Here is a 20195-nt window from a genome sequence, read left to right as displayed (position 1 = left end):
TAACTATAAACATTTACATTATAAATTCATTTAAATAAAAATATTTACTTAAATAATTAATAACTAAATTAATAAATGTCTATATAATTTAATTTAAATAAAATTATTTAGTTAAATTATTAATGACAACGTCCATTTTCCATCTCCTTCATAAGTTAGATTAAATAAAAATATTTACTTAAATAACAAATAATTATACACCATCAACTTAATAACTTAATTTAAGTAATAACAAATAAAAAAAATCATTTATTTAAATATTTAGTAAATGGAAACATAAACATCTTGTTACTTAATTAAGTTTACTAACAATTTTTAATAACCCTAATTAATAACTAAAGTAATAAATATATGCTTAACAAGTGTAATTACTCGTGCCATGCACGTAAGATTGAAATTATAATTTTAAATTATTTTTTAAAATTAATTTAAATTATGATAATTTGATTAATAAAAAAGTAACCTGTTATGCATTATTTATTTTTTAATCTAGTGTTAATTGGATTAACTGTAAAATAGTTATTAATCGATTTTAATAATCTACTTTCTTCAATAAATCAGACATATATACTGAATATGATCATAAATAATATAGTAATAGTTAAATTCATCAACAAATATATTGGCTATTATCACACTATAAAATAAATTAAATATAATTAGCACTTATAAATCTATAAAATCGCACACTCTTTGATTAGTGCAAGGGTTTACTTATCAAATAAACTTAAACTTAAAATATGAACAAAAAATATTTATAAAATGGACCTAGCATCACTTGAAAGAATCATGAAAAATAATCAACTTACCTTATTATCCATAAGAACCATTTCTATGTAAGTCGTCTTGTTCTTGTCAAATTTAAATGGGACTTCCATAACCTTATATATTAATTTTGTTATATATATATATATATATATATATATATATATATATATATATATATATATATATATATATATATATATATATTACGGTAGTTTTGCTTAATATATATACATATACATAAAATAATTCTATACATATATATAAATAAAAAAATATATGAATTATATTTTATTAAATTCTATGTTACCGGTTATTAAAAATATTTAAATCACATATATTAATTATTTTTTGTTATAATTATTTCGTTTTATATATATGATTTTTTTTATTGTACAATCGTGCAATACTTTTTTATTTTTTATATCCATATATATTCCTCAATCTCGGCCCCATTTATATGTATATTAACAGCTTTTTTAATAGTAATATTTTAATTTTTCGTTTTTCTTTTTTTCATGTATCTTTTTTTTAAATAGTGATGTTTTAATATTTTTTATTAATTATTAATTTCCCAACATTTATCATATGTTATTCATCTTACAAATTAATACAATCAATTAATTGATATCAATTATCGATAATTAATTATAATTGATATAACTCATTTCGCTATACTTTTTAAATAAATAATTAAAATGCACGTCTCAATTTTTTGTAAAGTAGAATAAAATATAATACATAAATTGAGTAGATATAAATCTAAAAATTATAAAATTTACTAATAACTCAAATAAATTAGTACCATAAAACTAAATTTAAGGTCTATTTTAAAAATAATTACTAACCTTTTATTCTTTTAATTATTAGTAATTTAAATAAAATAATACCCTATAACTTATTTTGTTATCTATTTTAAGTAATTACTAATATTCTATTTTTCTAATTATTTTCTTGTTTTATTTATCATTTATGCTTTCTGTAACACCCTAACTTTTAGCACGTCATGATCGTACCAAAAGTAAGGAGTTACTAACCTGTTCTCCTTATTTACTATTTAATATTGAGCCTTTAGGTCGATATCGCATTTCAGTTTATAAGAAAATACCAGAAAAATTATTTTGTAGTAATTAAAATCACACAATTATTAATAATAATAAATGCTATACAATGAATTTAAAATAAAACTCAAATACAATACCTATCCCTCTGGATAAAATAAAACTTAAAGCAACAAGGGCGAGGGAACTCTATAAAAATAACAGGAATCACAAGTAAAACTACTAGTCGTCTGCATCTTCTAACTGAATCTTCGAACCTGTGTCACTGAAAGGGTGGAAGATTTTGGGGTGAGAACAAACCACACGTTCTCAGTAGGGAATGGGAATGCCGTAAAAGTAATGAATTTAATGCAAATAATTAACTTACTTAGCAAAACTATTTTGTTAAACCTTTGGAAATACTTTTTTTTTCTACTTTAGATAAATAATTACTTTTCTTTAAATTTCTAAACTCAAAACAAATTTTAAATATAAATTAGTCACATTTTCTGTCTCTCAGCCACATAGTTAATCCTCAGTCAAATGTCAACTCGTAATCACTTTAATACACTCACAAACAAGTAGTGCAAACAAGAGATTCAATTCAATGTACAAGCAAATCACAACAAGACAAACAAGTCAAGCAGCACAAACACATAGAAAATATAACAAGTAAAACAAGACCAAATACAAATGCGCAATCAATATGATGCATGTCTATCCCTAACGCAGGCCATGAGCTCATGTGTCGGTTGTCTACCCGCTCCCGACATTACCCGGGCACGAGTCCCAGATATGGTTTTCCAGATGCATCAGTGTGCTTATAAGTCGTACGGCCAGGCCGCATCAGTGTGACTTTAAGTCGTACGGCTAGGCCGCATCAGTGTGACTTTCCAAATCAATAAGCGTACATCTGGAAAACAGTTCTCAGTGTGTGGGCGTCCCCACTTTACATTTGGCACTAAGGCCCAAACAATATCACATCTGCTCTCCTGTGGCAGACATTTCATTAATTAATATATTCTTTAAATCCTTGTTCTCTGCTCTCCTGTGGCAGAGATTCATTTTCTTAAAAAAACCAAGCTCAAAACAACACTTAGAACAAAATCTCTCCTTACAAAACTGGATTTAAAACATTATGTGTTTCTTAATAAATCTAGTTTTAAAAATAGAATACACATTTTTCTCAACTAAATAAATCTCAAATAATTTAATTTTTCAAAACCAAATCTTTTAAAAATAACTTTTCAAATAAAACCTCAGATTTTTATAAAATTTCGGCAGCACTTCCCCTAAAACTCGGGGTTAGCCACCCTTTTTCGGGTCCCAACTGAACCATTTTCAACCTCTTTTCAATCAAGAAATCAAATACATATTCATCAAAATTCAGTCACAAACACAACTCAAACTCATCATTCAGTCATTTCAAACAATCATAAATTATTTACAAATACCCACTAGACTTCCATGGCATTCAAAGTTTAAAAACAGTTAATTTCAAAATAAAATCCCCTACCTCCGTACAAAATCAAAACAACAGAAGCTCCGGAGAAGCTTTCTGATCGAGCTGCTGAAGGAGAAAGCGTCAGAAATCGTCTGTGCTTCCTAGAACTCCAGTTAGCCGAACTCAAGGGGAAGAGGAGCTACGTCACCGTCAACTTCCATCGGTCAAAGGTGACGCCAAAACGTAGAGAATAAGGATACGAACACTTTTACCGGATTAAATTTTTTATTGGAGTTACGAATCTCAAGAAATCGAAACCCGAATATCAAAGGGAGTTACGGTTTTCTCCTTCACCCATGGTCGGTCTCTCCTTCACTCGGTTTCTCTGTTTCTTTCTCAAGTTTCCATTCGGTGGAAATAAAAATAAATGAAGGTGATGGATGGAGGTTTATGATATTAAAAGCATTAGGTGTCAAGTTATATATATATGTATATATGCATGGAGCCCACGTTTCAAATTTCCTTTCCTTTATTCTCTTAACGTGCCTTATTTCTTTTCTTTTGCTTCCAACTGGCTTCGGCCAATTCTTTCTTTCTTTCTCTTTCATTTCATTCATCATTTTTTTTTTAAACTTTAATAATAATAATAATAATAATAATAATAATAATAATAATAATAATAGTTTAATATTATTAATAATAAAAACTATGTCTCAATATAATATATTTGTTCATAAATAATTAATCATTTAATTTTCAAAAACCTGGGGTCTTACACTTTCAATCAATTATATTAATAAACAAATAAACTAAATTAACTCCGGTTATACTTGGACTATTCAACAATTCAACATAATCTTTTTAATTTAGAATTAACTACTAACGATAGAAAATAAAAAAATTAGAATAATTCAATATTACAAACATTAATTATTATTGTGAAATAACCTAAAATCATAATGCAATTTATTTTTAAAGAAATAATAAAGTATTATTTTTAATTATGAAATAACCTAAAATCATAATACATTTTATTCTTAAAGAAATAATCATCAATTAATATCTATAATTAGAAACTATCGTCAAAATACTTTGATTAAAAATATGAGTGGTTAATTACTATTTATTATTAATAATATATCGATTATATCAAAAAATAAAAATATAATTATCTGCATTTACACCATTAGAAGAATTACCATCATGAGTAAAATTTTGCAAAAAAAAAAAAGAATAAAATTGCATACATAGTGAATTTAAAAAATAAATATCGTTAAGTAGTTATGCTTTTTTTAATATATAGTAAAAAATTAAATATCATAAATTATATTCTTTCAAAAGTAACCTTTTTAAGTTGTTATGTTTGACATGATTTATTTGTATATCATTTAAATTGACATCATTTTTAATTATGATAATCATTTATCCTTAATAATTATTGTTAGAATTTAATAATTTTTCATAGCTTACAATAAGTATCTATAAAAAAACATATATATTCTTAAAAAATTATTAAATAAATTTATTCTTTTTGTCCTATTTTTACATTAAAAATTTTTTGTTCTGTCTTTCTTAATTGTTATTATGTTATTAGAATTGTTAAATAATATTAAAAAAAACTTTAAAAATAGAAATAGTGATCACACCTTGAATAATTAATTCAATAGAATTAAATTTAAATGAATAAGATAATTCAATTAATTATACAAATAATAGCATATTTATAAATATTAATAATAAAAATAGTCTCACTAACATAAATGATTAATACAATAATTATATGAAAAAATAAATAATTATATAATTGCATAATTTTCAAAATCCTATATAGTTGAATCTAATGGACAAATAAAAAAATATCTATATGATAATGTCCTAATATTTTAGCATACTATAAATCATATTATAAATTTATATATCATATTATAATTTTAAGTCAACTCCTCAAACACATTATAACATAAACCATCTAAAAAGATACTCCAAATTAACGAATATCACATGGGTCACAACATACACTCTAAAGTCTCAGGATATTTCAAATAAAAAGAGCATTAATACAGAGAAATCAATGAATATAACTAAAATAAAGAGCAACAAAGAGACACATAAAAAAATAATAATAAAGAGAATCAATAAAAATATTAACTTATAAACCACATACACAAACAATTAATATATTAATTGTGAATCACAAAAAAAAAGATTATATATATATATATATATATATATATATGAATTGAAGTACACATGACAAAATAGAATATCACAAAATAAAATTATAGTAAGATTATTTAAAAATATCGTAAAGATGATACATCTTTTTTGTTAATCAGAAGCTAAAAAAAGTATGCGCCTAATAATAAGCAATTAAAATAAACAAAAAATTTAAAAAAATATATATAAAAAAAATAAAATGTATAAATAACGATAAAAGAAACAAAAAAAATAAATTACAAAAATTGTACCCTAAACACGAGAGAGAGGGAGGGGGAGGGAGGGAAGAAGAGAGAGAGAGAGGGGGAGGGAGGGAGGGAGGAAGAGGGAGAGAGAAAAAAGAGCGAATGAGTAAAAAATATTTGACCTTGTATAAATAGATGGTATTGAGAAAAATAAATTGATTAAATTAATTTATATATTTCATTATCATATTTATTATTTATTAAATAATTTGATATTTACTCCTATCAAATCAAATAATTAATATAATTGACCAAATTAATTAATTAATATAATTAATCAATTCACATAAACTATAATAAATGGTGAGATTTAAATGTCTAATCAAATTAATTAATTGATATAATTAATTAATTATAATTGATTTATTTTAACGAATTAAATGAAATAAATCAGAAAACATCTCAAGAGCATGTCACATCAATTCCATCATTAAGTGCAAAAATCTTATTTTTATATAATAGAATAGATAGATACATAATAAAAATATTTTCTTAAATTAGTATAATTATGCATTATTCATTAAATATTAATTGTAATATTATAATATAAGTATAATAAATATATTTTTCTAGAATAAATTTATTTAGAGAAATATAAATTAGTTATTAATAAGCAGTGCCATTATCATATAATTATTATATTATATTATATTATTATTATCAATATAATTAAAATAACTAAAAATATTTTTGATTGATAATTGATAAGTAGTTTAATAATGCATTAAATATTGATTTTATATAATTATAATAAAGATATTTTCCTAAATTAGTATAATTATGCATTATTACTTAAATGATAATTATAGTATAATTATAATAAAGATATTTTTATAAAATAAACTTAGAAGAGAAAATAGTGAATTTATTTTGGCGAAAAAATGGATTCATGAGGAATCGACACCTAACTTCCATTAGTTGGGAAAAAACCCAATTTTAGTATATTAAGTAGATAACTTAGATTAAAGAAAAACAAATCTAAATAAATATTTAACTGACAAGTCCATTTTAAAGTATGCCTAACATCACACCTTATCAATTAAACTATTCCTAACAATATATTTATTCGCTTAATATATACTACATACTACTTCTATAAAAGTAACCTAAATATGGCAATACATCTATGCTTTAACATAAACAAAAAATGAAAAACAACACCAACCTCAAAGTCAGTTGTGCCAGCAATGTGATATCCGCATTGTGATTATCGGTGCACGCCATAATCTTGAAGTAATTCGAAAATTTGATTAAAAAAAGATAAAAGTGAGAGAAAAGTTGAAGAAATGAATGTCACAGGCTATAAATAGCCATTGTAGGTAAAATGCATATATATATATATATATATAAAAGCCTCCTCTAATCTTATCTCGTTTACAATATAAACAAAATAACTACATATTTCATTTACAGTTATAAAAATACTACAAAATATTTATTTTAATAAATAAAATATTTATTTTATTTATTTAAAAAACTTTTATTATTACTATCATAATTATTAATCCATATTTTTTCTCTAAAATTTAATGTGTGCAATAGTAACGAATAGGTATATTTTATAGTAGTTATTATTATATTAGATATAGCGGTTATAAAATTTTGATTACAATTAATTAAAAAGTGTAGTTAAAATTCAGTTCATATTTTTATATTATTTAGTAATATTTTTTAAGAGTGATCCTAATTTTACTTACATTTTTTAAAGTTGTCAAAATTTTTTAACCATTGTAATAATAAGGGTTAAGTACTTTTTTCGTTCTTAATATCTTAGATAAAAATAAAATCGTCTCCAAACTTTTTTTAATCAACTTATATTATTCTTAAGGTTAGAAATTGTTTTAAAATAATCTTTTTCGCACATACAAACCATTAATTTACAGACAAGTTTACCCTTTAAAAAAATACCATCTTTTTTCACTAACCACTCTATCATCATCTTCTCGTCACCGTCCTCTCTCTCTCAAAAAAATTTGTGAAATTTTGGTGGGATCGATCTGCCAAACTCGCTAAAAAAGCAGGTTGGCTAGGATTTAAAACTCACCAAATAAAAAAAAATCCGCTAAACCTGCACCGTCAAATTTGTGGATTTTTAGCGGGGCGGGCGGGTCGATCCACTATGCCAAAGGCTTTCATTTTTTTATTAAATAAAAAAATAATTACTACTACAAAATTAATAATTATATAATTATCACATATTTTTTTCATTTTTTATTTTTATTCTTCTTTTAGTTATTAATTTTATTTATTTATTTTATAATTTCGTATATATGTTCAAATTATGTGACTTATTTTTTAAAATAAAGATGGTTCTATTGACAAATATTATTTTAAACAATTTTATTGAAGTTAAAAATTAAAAAAATAGTAAAAGATTATATTATAATTTGACTATTTTTTTTATTTGTATTTGACTTTTTTGATTAATTTTAATAAATTTTATTAAAAAAAAAAGTCAAGCAGACTAACCCATCAGCCCATCAATCTGCTATAAATTGAGACGAACTAACATTTTGAATCCATTTTAATTGGTGGGGTGGATCGCCCCGTTTGTGACGTGGACCTAGGCGGGGCGGGGCGAGGCGGGGCGAGACAGCCCGTTTTTTCACCCCAATCAAAGAGTCTAATTCGACTCATTTAAATTTTGTATGTCTAAACTTACGAGTTATATGAATTGGCCTATTTATTTTTTTGTTTGTTTACAGATTTTAATTTTCAATCACAAATTATTTATTATTAGTCCAATTGGTTAAATGAACTAACCATTTATTTTTTTAATTTAGATAAAAGTTAAATTTTAGGGAAAAAAAAAGAATTTGGATAAAAAAAATCACTTTTGAACAAAACAACCTTAGAGAATAAAGTTTTTGATGCATCGGATCGAATTTTTAGACCAAATAAAAAAAATTAAAAATAGTATATTTTTGGAAAATACAAAAAAAAAATTTAATGGCCATTTATCTTGTTGGTTAATTCATTTATTCTATTATTTTTTTGAGTTAATTGACTCAATTTGTTTAGTCCAAATTTTAAATAGGATTAATTTTAGAAACAAAACAAATATAATAACCCGTGCTATGCACGTGATAAGATTGAAATTATAATTTTAAATTATTTTATTAAAATTAATTTAAATTTTAATAATTTAATTAATAAATAAGTAATATGATGTGTATTGTTCATTTTTTTAAATATGGTATTAAGTGTATTAACTCAAATGTAGCTATTAAGTGTATAAAAATTATGTTTGAATTATGAATTCTCTAAATGAAATTATCCCATTTAAAATATTTAAATTATGATTTCAATCATAAATTACAATTATGATTTAAAAAAATTGATATGATATTATATTTTTTTCTCCACTTCACTATTAATATTGCAAGTCTATATTTCAGTATTTTACTGAATCTTGACTAAAAAAGAAAATAATTACGTGTTTTTATCATTCAATTTATTTAATACACCATATACTAACATTAACGATATTTTTAAAAAAAATATATTGAAAAAATAGATATAATATGATTACAAATATAACATAAATAAATAAAATATATAAATAAATCTTAAACTAATATGCTTACCAATGTCTTTGTTAAATTTTATAAATTAGAGAATAATTATGCATTCGATTATTTGGTGATCACATAGATGATCAAGTAATTAGATTGTAAATTGATATCATAGTGTGCATCTTATTTTTTTCTCATTTCTGAATGAAAATGAGAATTAAGAGAAATAAGTAGTAATATATAAAGAAAATAAAGATTTTGCACTACAACACATAATTATTACCAAAAAAAATATTTACATTAAAATATTAAAATTTTATATACTGCAAATCATGAAGATCAATCACAGTGTACTGGTCACTTCTCCTTATTTTTACCATGATATAAGTTTTTCTTTTCCAATCAAGAGTCAAATAACATGTAATTGAACAAAAAAATTAAATTAAAAGTACCAAATTAAGAACAAATGAGTGAATAATATAAGAAATTATAAGAACAAATGAGTGAATAATGTAAGAAATTAAATTCCGCTTGATTCCTTAATCTCAAAATTTGAGTAGACATAGACCTTCCTTTCTACCAATTCATTCTCAAATATTTTTTGTCAAATAATTCTTGATTGAACAATGAATTTTATCTATCATACTACAAAACAAATTAAATATAAAAGCTATTAGCATCTACAAAGCTATTAAAAAGAATTGTCTTTAACTTGTGGAATGGTCTCTTATAAAATTAACTTAAAATACGAACTACAAATATTTTTAAGAATTTAATTTTGATGCAATAACAGTGTAAAGTAGTTTTACACGTGCATCCAATTATGTAATGACACATCAGTAAAAATAACTACCTTTTACGTTGACTATGTGAATGGTCATCCAAAAGAACATATATGATTGCACAACTGTGTAAAATATTTTACACTGTTAGTGTATCAAAATTAAACTCTTTTTATAAACTGAACTTAGCATTACTTGAAAATATTTAGTAAAAGAATCAACTAATTTTATCATCTATTAGAACTATTTTTATGTAAACTGTCTTGTTCTTGTCAAACTTGGATGAGATTTTCTACAACCTTATAATTCTGGTTTTTATTTTCCATACTTTCTCTTCGTATAATCTACTATAGGTGATACTATTGATAGGATCGTAGACAGTATCCATTAGGTATGAAAAAAATAGAATAAAAATCATATCAAAATTATAAATTTTTTAAATGATAAAGATGAGAAAAAATTTACTATTATTTATTATATATATTAATAAATGTCAATATTTTAAAAAAATATACTAATAATAATAGTTTAAATATAATTGTATTATAGTTATAATAAATTTAGTTATTACTCTAAATAAATAAAATAAATAATATATTTAAAAACTAAAAAAAAAATTAGCAGTAATTATGTTTAAAATATTCTCATATTTTTTTATTCCTTTTTGCTTGCCGTTCCTACACTGCAATATTGGATAAAGAAAACTCAAAATTTAAAATATAATTATGAATATGTCATGTGACAGAAAAATAATGAATTAACAGAGAATATATATATATATATATATATATATATATATAGTTATATAAGGAGTAAATATAAAAAGATATGTTATCGTAGTAAAATATCACACTCTGAGTAATTATATTTGTCAAGTAAATTTATTTATACACTATATCTATTATATTATTTTGTGTAAAATTAAAATCTACTCTCCTAACTTAATATCATATACATATTTACTCCTGACATTGCCCAAAATTAAATTAGGATTATGTCTAAAGTCTTAACACTGTAAACGGGGTATAATCTATCTACTTAATATACTAAAACTAGATTTTCCCCCAACTAATGAAAGTGAGGTGTCACTTTCTCGTGAACCCATTTTTCCTCCAAAATGAATGCATTTAATGAATAATGCATAATTATACTTATTTAGGAAAATATCTTTATTATAATTATATAAAATTAATATTTAATGCATTATTAAACTACTTACCAATTATTAATCAAAAATATTTTTAATTATTTTAATGAATAATACATAATTATACTAATTTAGAAAAATATCTTTATTATAATTATATAAAATTAATATTTAATGCATTATTAAACTAATTATAAATCAAAAATATTTTTAAATATTTTAATTATATTCATTTTAATTATATTGATATCCTTCTAATTCTTATTCATTATCCAATGATTTTATTAGTGGCAAGTTGTTAACCCATTTATATTGATAATAATAATAATTTTATTAGGATAAATATCAAATTCTATTCCTAATATAGAAATATAAAATTTAATTCGTTCTATTTTTATTTTACCACTATAAAAGACCATGTATGCTAAAAGAAAATATCATTCGTTTACTAATTACTCTTTCATTTGATAGTTTTTACAACAATTTTTTCTTCCTATGAGGCGTCGTTGCAAGAAGGCAACTATCGTGGACACAAACTACCACACTCTCCAACTTTCGTGCTCATCATTTGGAGCTATATAAGATATGTTATCTATGAAGTATTTATAGACCATGGTGTTATCATGTATGCATAAATAAAAAATATTTCGTATTTAAATTTAAGTCATTTACCTGTTTGTGGTATATTGTAGTGTGAAATTACTTTCAATATGTGTTGTTTAATGATATTATGTTCTAATTTAAGCTTTTACTTTAGAACTGTATTATGATTTTATCTCATCGTTTTTTCTTAGATATCAAGTTGACGTATTTTTATTTATTATTATTATTATTGAAACGGATGTGATATGAAATGTACCAAAAAAACTCTCACATTCAATTTATTTTATTGTAGTCTGCTATCTATTTTATTTATTTTTATTTTCTTCTTATTCATTTTATTTTCTTTTTAAATGTTATATAATTTATTATAATTTATACCAATCTCCTTAGTATACTAAAATTGGGTTTTCTCCCAACTTATGATGGTGAGGTGACATTTTCTCGTGAATCCATTTTTCCTCCAAAATGATTGCACTATTTCTCTCTTTTAAATTTATTTTTAAAAAATTATCTTTAATTGATATAATTATATTATAATTAGTATTTAATGAATGATACATAATTATACTAATTTAATATAATCTCTTTATTATAATTATACTAATCTCTTTTAAATTTATTTCAAAAAATTATCTTAATTATAATTATATAACAATATTATACTTAGCATTTAATGTATAATTTATAATTATACTAATTTAAAAAAATATCTCTATTATAATTATATAAAATCAATAAATAATGCATTATTAACCTAATTATCAATCAGAAACATTTTTAACTATGTTAATTTTATTGATATAATTCTATTTTTTTATTTATTATCCTAAAATTTTATTAGTGACAAGTTATTATCTTAATGGTGACCTATATAATAATAATAATAATAATAATAATAATAATAATAATAATAATAATAATAATAATAAAGATAGAAAATTATATTTTAGAAAAATATAAATTGATTATTAATAATTGGTTATTAATAATGATAATTATATGATTAATTTTTAGTAATCATTAAATATATTTAATATAAATAACCAAGTTTAATTAGTTAACAAATGAAAGAAAATATTATTGCATGATTGTAGAAGCAACAATATATATATATATATATAACCAATTTAATATTAATAACGATAATTATCGTTATTATTCAATAATAATAATAATAATAATAATAATAATAATAATAATAATAATAATAATAATAATAATAATAATAATTTTTTTTTTATTAAAACACTCATTTAATTGAATTAATATAAATATTTAATAAAAATAAATGATAGATTTTTTTGCTTGAAGGATAATACAATCAAATATTCTTGAAGATTTTAAAGCGGTGAGTATATATTATTTCTATATTAATATACGCATGCATGTTACCTCATTTTTTCCATAAATGAAAAATAATATTTACCCGTTAAATTTATTAGTTTCTCAACCGATTCATCTTATTTATTGTGATTAAAATTGATATATAATCATAAAGATTTTTTCTTCCATTAATTTTAGTAAAGAAATTCATGACGTAAAATAAAATAAAATAAAGTCAGTATCTACTTTTTTTCTCAATATTTTTTATATTTACGGTAAATATTAAATATAAAAAAGAAAAAATAATATTAATTATTATCACTTTTATTTATTTACATTCATAATTAAATTTAATATAATTATAGTAAGTCTCTATAATTATAACAATTTATATCTATTACATATGTTGCAATTATGTTATATATAATTATATATCTCCTCTTTTATATATACTTAGCAAGTATTTCTATTTATATAATCTACTTAATATATTAAAATTAGATTTTTTCTCAACTAATGAGAGTGAGGTGTGAATTCTTCATGAATTCATTTTTCCTCAAAAATAAATACATTTAATGAATAATGCATAATTATACTAATTTAGAAAAATATCTTTATTATAATTATATAAAATCTATATTTAATACATTATTAAACTACTTATCAATTATCAATCAAAAATATTTTTAATTATTTTAATAATAATAATAATAATAATAATAATAATAATAATAATAAACTTCTACTTAATATACTAAAATTGTATTTTTTTCTAACTAATTGAAGTGAAGTGTCAATTTTTTATAAATTGTATTTTTTATATTACAGTTAACATTTAATGAATAATGTATGATTATACTAATTTAGGAAAATATATTTATTATAATTATATAAAATTAATATTTAATGCATTATCAACTAATGAAAGCAAGGTGTCAATTTTCATGAATTTATTTTCTCTCCAAAATGAAAGTATTATTCTCTCTTCTAAATTTATTTTAGAAAAATTAAAATTCCATGCTGAATATAGGTGGCAAGTTAAAAAAAATAAGCAAGTTAATGGAATGAAATCATATTTCTATAACATATATAAAAATAAGAATGTATATTTTTATTATATAAAAATTGAATTTCTGCACTTCATGATGGACGTAACATACTTCTTAGCATGTTTCTTAATTTATTTTTTATAACTCATTGAATACAATTTATTACAGTAAATTAATTATATCAACTAATTGATTTGATTATGTATTTAAATATCACACAATTTATTATAATTTATATCAATCAAATAATTATAATTTATTATATCAATTATTTTAATTCATTAATTTATAAGGTACATAATAACATAAATGATTTGTTACTTATACTAATTAAATACAATAAATACATATTAATTTAGTTAAAAAATTATTATCTCCTATGTTTTTCTATTTATTTTTTTAATTCATTAAATAAAATCAATTATAATAAATTAATTATATCTGTAACACCCTAATATTCAAATCCTTATGCTCGAGTCATAAGTCAATGATATTACGGTGGTACGACTCTCAGGTAGATTTTTAATAAATAAATATAGGTAATTTCGAAAGGAGTATTAATCGATAAGCCTGAAAAGAGTAGAAAATAAAATCGCGAAGACGTATCTATCACGTTTCGACACCAAAAGATAAACCGTGAAGGCGAAAACGATATACGGACAAGGCGTAGAGGAGATTAAGAGATAGATAATAGATAGATATATATAACATAAGTAAATAGCCACTAGTCGCGACCCGCGAAGTTTAGGTCGGCTAGGGTACAGTATGAAAGTAGTTGACAACAGTATATCCTAATCTCTCTCGAAGGAAACATGAGAGCCTCTATAGGCAAATTCAAAGAGTTCAATACATAATATAAACTTTCCAAAACAAAGGTGGAGAGATTCTAATCAAAACACAAAGTAGAGGAAATAAAGATCTTCACCATCTCTCAGACGACCCATAACTCACTTCTGAGCACCTGGACCTGTATCTGAAAAACAAGAGATATATACGGAATGAGAACCCCGGGCCCATGGGTTCCCAGTACGGTAAAAGTGCCAAATAAATTCAATGTACTGCAATAAAAACTCACTAAGCATCCTAAACTTCTTCACCAATTATTCATCCTAGGTTCCCGCTAATCCATGAATAGGCAACTGTCATAAGGGAGTGCTAAATTCAATTCATGTTTCACATGTTTCCCAACTCGCTGACTCTTCCACGAATCAGACTCAGAATCATAAGCAAAACCATCACCAGTTGTTCTGCCTTAGCAGTTCTATATCAATACATCATACCCTCGCCTGGAGTTAGTGAAACCACATCACTGCGTCTACCCAGGGAGCCCCACTTATCTCATTCAATAATCATCATCATCATGCAATCGCATCATCAATTCATCCCATCAAGAACAGCCCTCACACCCACCGACACCAGCATGAGGGGCCTCTCAGTTGTACTAACACAAGCAATACAGGCAAGTAATACATAAACATGGTACAAGTAGAACAAGTAGCATATAGTCAGGTAACATGGCATATATGATGTAGAAATCCAAGACAAATGGTAAACCCAAACAATTCAAACATATGCAAATGATGAATGCCTGCCCTGTGGCTGATGATATCATCTGTCGGTTATATAGCCAACCCGACATGTCCTGGTAGCTAACCATTGGACAGAAACACCCATTGCAGAGCAAGTAGGTTTGAGCTACAACCCCCTTGCTACTACCCGCTCAACCCAGAGCCAGTGGAATAACCACTACTGCGGCTACTACCCAGGCGGGTGTTTAAAAGTTCAACCTGGAGCGAGTGGATTCACCACTACTACCGCTACTACCCAGGCGTCACAATCTCTGACCTGGAGCAAGTGGGACGAACCACAACCCTTGCTACTACCCAGGTATCTCAAGCATTGGCCCGGAGCAAGTGGGACGAACCACAACCCTTGCTACTGCCCAGGTATCTCAAACATATATTCATTCAATCTCAATTCATATTATCAACATTCATTATTACCAAATCTCAAACATTAACTTGGAGCAAGTGGGACGAACCACAACCCTTACTACTACCCAAGTATCACAAATAAACATTTATTCATAATCACCCTTCATTATTATCAATTCTCAGACAATGACCCGGAGCAAGCGGGACGAACCACGACCCTTGCTACTACCCAGGTATCACAAATACACATTTATTCAAAACTCCATGATTAAACTCGTTTATCATAATCCTCCTTTCCCGTCTCATACCCGGAGCAAGTGGACAATGCCACTGCCTACTACCCGAGGTCGCACATCACATTTCAATGTTTTTTTTTCATTATTATCCATTTAACATATTCATTCATTAATCATATATGCATTTATACTCAGCCATAAACAATAATGGCTTTGCCGTAACCCGGCAATAACTCAGCCATCCGGCACAATGTCCAATCAAGAACTGGCCATTTATCAATAAATATAGCCCTCCGGCTCATGGCATACACGGTACTTCCACCGTCATCCTCCATATCTCATATAATCATCTTTGATCAACATTGATCATAACTTTTCCCCTTGCTTTACTCGCAAGTTACCACATCCCCTAGCTCCTTTCTCATTGCTAGGCGTATCATAATGATTTAATACATAAGAGCTGAGATCAGAGGCTTAGAAGTATGAGATTTGGCTTTTAAAACTCAAAAATCAACTTTGGCATGAAAACAGGGCCACGCGTACGCGTACTTCACGCGCACGCGTGGATGGCCACAAAACTCATCGACGCATATGCGTCATGCACGCGGACGCGTGGATTGAAAATTTGCCAAACGACGCGTACGCGTCAGCCACGCGTACGCGCGGATACATTTGTGCCCCAGGCACAAAACTGGCACAACTCTCGGAAAAATGGCTGGGCATTTGGTGCAGCGCATCGACGCGCCCGCGCACACCACGCGCACGCGTGGATGGTGCTTTCTTGAAGAACGGCGTGTACGCGCCAAGTGCGCCTACGCGCGGAGGGTCGTTCTGCTAAAAATTTTCTAAGTTAAAAGCTGCAGAATTTACAGATTCAACCCCCAATCTTTCGACGGACATAACTTTCTCATTTTAAATTATTTTTCACCCGTTCTTCAAACGGCATGGACATCCCGGATCCAATTTCATTTCTAAACAGATTTGGCACAAAACAGAGATCCGTAGTCCAAGTTATGTCCCGTCAAAGTATGCTCCAAAACTATATTTTCATACAAAACCGCAAGGTGCCATTTTCAACTCTTTTCAAAATCAACCAAAACATGCCAATTTTAACCTTTTTTGAAATCAATCAAAATGTACCAAAATCCACATCAAGCCATCCTCAACTCACACATTGACACTTTATCAAAAATTCCCAAAACCACATCCAACCATTTTAACACTTCTCAATCAAATGGCTAAAGGACAAACACAATATCATGTCATACATCCTTCCTCATCCCAATTTCCAATAATACCATTTCCAATCAACCATCGTTATACATATCAATATCATACTCACTATCACATGATTTCACCCACAAATCAACCTTAATCATTCTCCAAGCATATATCACAACATACATATCTCTAATGCATCATCATACCATCAAGGCATCAATAATCATAATCACATATATGATCACAGAATATATCTCAACCGAACCAAACATACCTCATCTACATAATTTCACCCAAAATTACCAAATTCTACACTTCAACTTCTCAAACCTTATTATTCAATAACCAATCTAATCATTCATATATTCATTATCTGAAATTCATCCAATCACTTGTGCTATCATACAATGCACACATCGACTTACCTTTCTTACCTCTTTCCGGCCTCCGGCCCAATTTTCACAATTTAAATGCATAAACCACAAATCAATACTCATTACCCAGTACATCAAATTCTCAATACACCAAGCATACAAGGTCACACAATTCTCAATCCAATCATTAATTCACATTACATATCAACTATGCATATTAGCACCAACCATTTACACAATCCAAACTTAATCCTAGGGACATCTAGCCTAGGAATTCTCATCACAACACACGGTACTTAAATGAAACTTAAACCGTACCTCTTGTAGCCAAACCAATTGAGCCTCTTCTTTGGAATTCTTCACCAACCTTAGCTCCAAGCCTTACCAAAGCTCCTCAAGCAATACCAATCTCCCAATTGTGCACCAATATCACCAAATACACTAACATAACCAATATCACATACATACATCAACCTAGGGCTCATAAAAATGACAAATCACAAGGGTTTGAGCACTTCTTACCTCAGCCCATATGAAGTAGGGATAGAACCCACTTAGAATCTATGTTGGAGTATCCCTAAACACCCAAAATCATAAGATTTCAACACTAACTACCCAAAAACGTGTAACAGTGGGGAATTTCGAAAACTGGGCAGAGATGAATGGAATACTTATCACCAAACTTAGATAGAGTTGTAGAGGATGAGAAGAGCGATGCGTGGCCACAAACGGCTCGTCAGTCGGAACTCCGTAGCTCAAGTTATGGTGGTTTGAAGATCAAAGAGAGTTAGGTTTTCTCTCTTCTCAAATCAGCGCCCCAACCCTTCTTTTTAGGGTAAAATGAGCTGAAATGCTCACAACTAATGTTTATATATGTTGGGTCTTGGGCCCAATTAGGCCCGGTTCACTTATTTTTGCCCATTGGCCCAATTTTGGGCCAAAACCTTTAAGATTAGCGCTCTAAATCGCACTTTAAATATTTCTACCTTCCCTAATTATAATTCCTCATTTCTTAATCTTATTTACCCATAATCAATTTTCTCAGCTGTAGTACCAGACAGATCTTAGCCGGTACTGCCGGTCAAAATTTCACTGCGCGCTTTTACGCAGAAAACTATATTTTCCGACTCGGAAAAATTCACTGAATCCAAATATCATATTTAAATTATCAAATTCTAATTGCCAAATCTTCCAACCATATTCGCTCCTATTTAACTTATTATTTAATTAATTTCGGTTAGACCGGGTATTACAATATCAACTAATTAATTCAATCAATTATTTTCTAATTTATTTTTTGAATTCAATAAATCAAATAAAATTAATTATACTAATTATTTGTATTGACTAATTGATTTGATTAATTCTTAAAAATATTTTTATTTAATTTATTTTATTTATTTAAATATAACTAATTAGTTATTTAATTTTATTAGGATAAATATCAAATTCTATTTCTAATATAAAAATGCAAATTTTATTCCTTCTATTTTTATTTTACCACTATAAAAGATCATATATGCTAGAAGAAAATATCATTCATTTACCAATTACTCTTTCATTGGGTAGCTTTTACAACAATTTTTTTCTTCCTATGAGGCGTTGTCACAATAAGGCAACTATCATGGACACAAATCAGCACACACTCTTTAACTTCTGTGCTTATCATTCAGAGCAATATATGATATGTTATCCATTAAGCATTTATAGACCATGATGTTATCATGTATGCATAAATAAAAAAATTCATAATTAAGTTTAAGTCATTTACCAATTTGTGTGGTATATTATAGTGTGAAATTACTTTCAATTTGTATTGTGCAATGATATTATGGTTTAATTTAAGCTTTTATTTTAGAATTGTGTTATGATTTTATCTCATCATTTTCTCTTAGATATTAAGTTGATGTATTTTTATTTATTATTATTATTGAAGCGGATGTGATATAAAATTTGTAAAAAAAAAAAACTCACATTCAATTTATTTTATTGTAGTCTTATATTCTTCTATTTCTTTTTATTTTTTTATTCATTTTATTTTCTTTTTAAATATCATATAATTTATTACAATTTATACCAATTAATTAATTATAATTAATTATATCAGTTAGTTTAATTCATTAATTTATAATATACATGATAAAATAGATCATTTGTTACTTATACGTTTATTTTTCTAAAATCTAAATCTGAATAATTATATTTTCAGTTTTTGTTATGAACAAAATATTATTAATAATGAATAATGATTAACCACTCATACTTTTAATCAAAGTATTTGGATATTTTTTATATTTATT

General features: G+C 25.6%; 1 long non-coding RNA gene across 1 annotated transcript; it reads right to left on the bottom strand.

The window, feature by feature from the left end:
* Positions 1–1884: 1884 nt before the first annotated feature.
* On the bottom strand, positions 1885–3659 carry LOC148575209 (uncharacterized). The gene is made up of 2 exons (XR_015905190.1): positions 3322–3659; positions 1885–2091 (listed from the first exon to the last, which is right to left on the bottom strand). It is a non-coding gene; the product is annotated as an uncharacterized LOC148575209 (long non-coding RNA).
* Positions 3660–20195: the final 16536 nt, after the last annotated feature.

The sequence above is a fragment of the Arachis ipaensis genome, chromosome B2 (genome assembly GCF_059453495.1).
Source record: "Arachis ipaensis isolate K30076 ecotype BB chromosome B2, ASM5945349v1, whole genome shotgun sequence".
Classification (NCBI taxonomy): Eukaryota; Viridiplantae; Streptophyta; class Magnoliopsida; order Fabales; family Fabaceae; genus Arachis; species Arachis ipaensis.
Note: the sequence above shows the minus strand (reverse complement) of the source record. Positions and strands in the feature narration are given on the sequence as shown.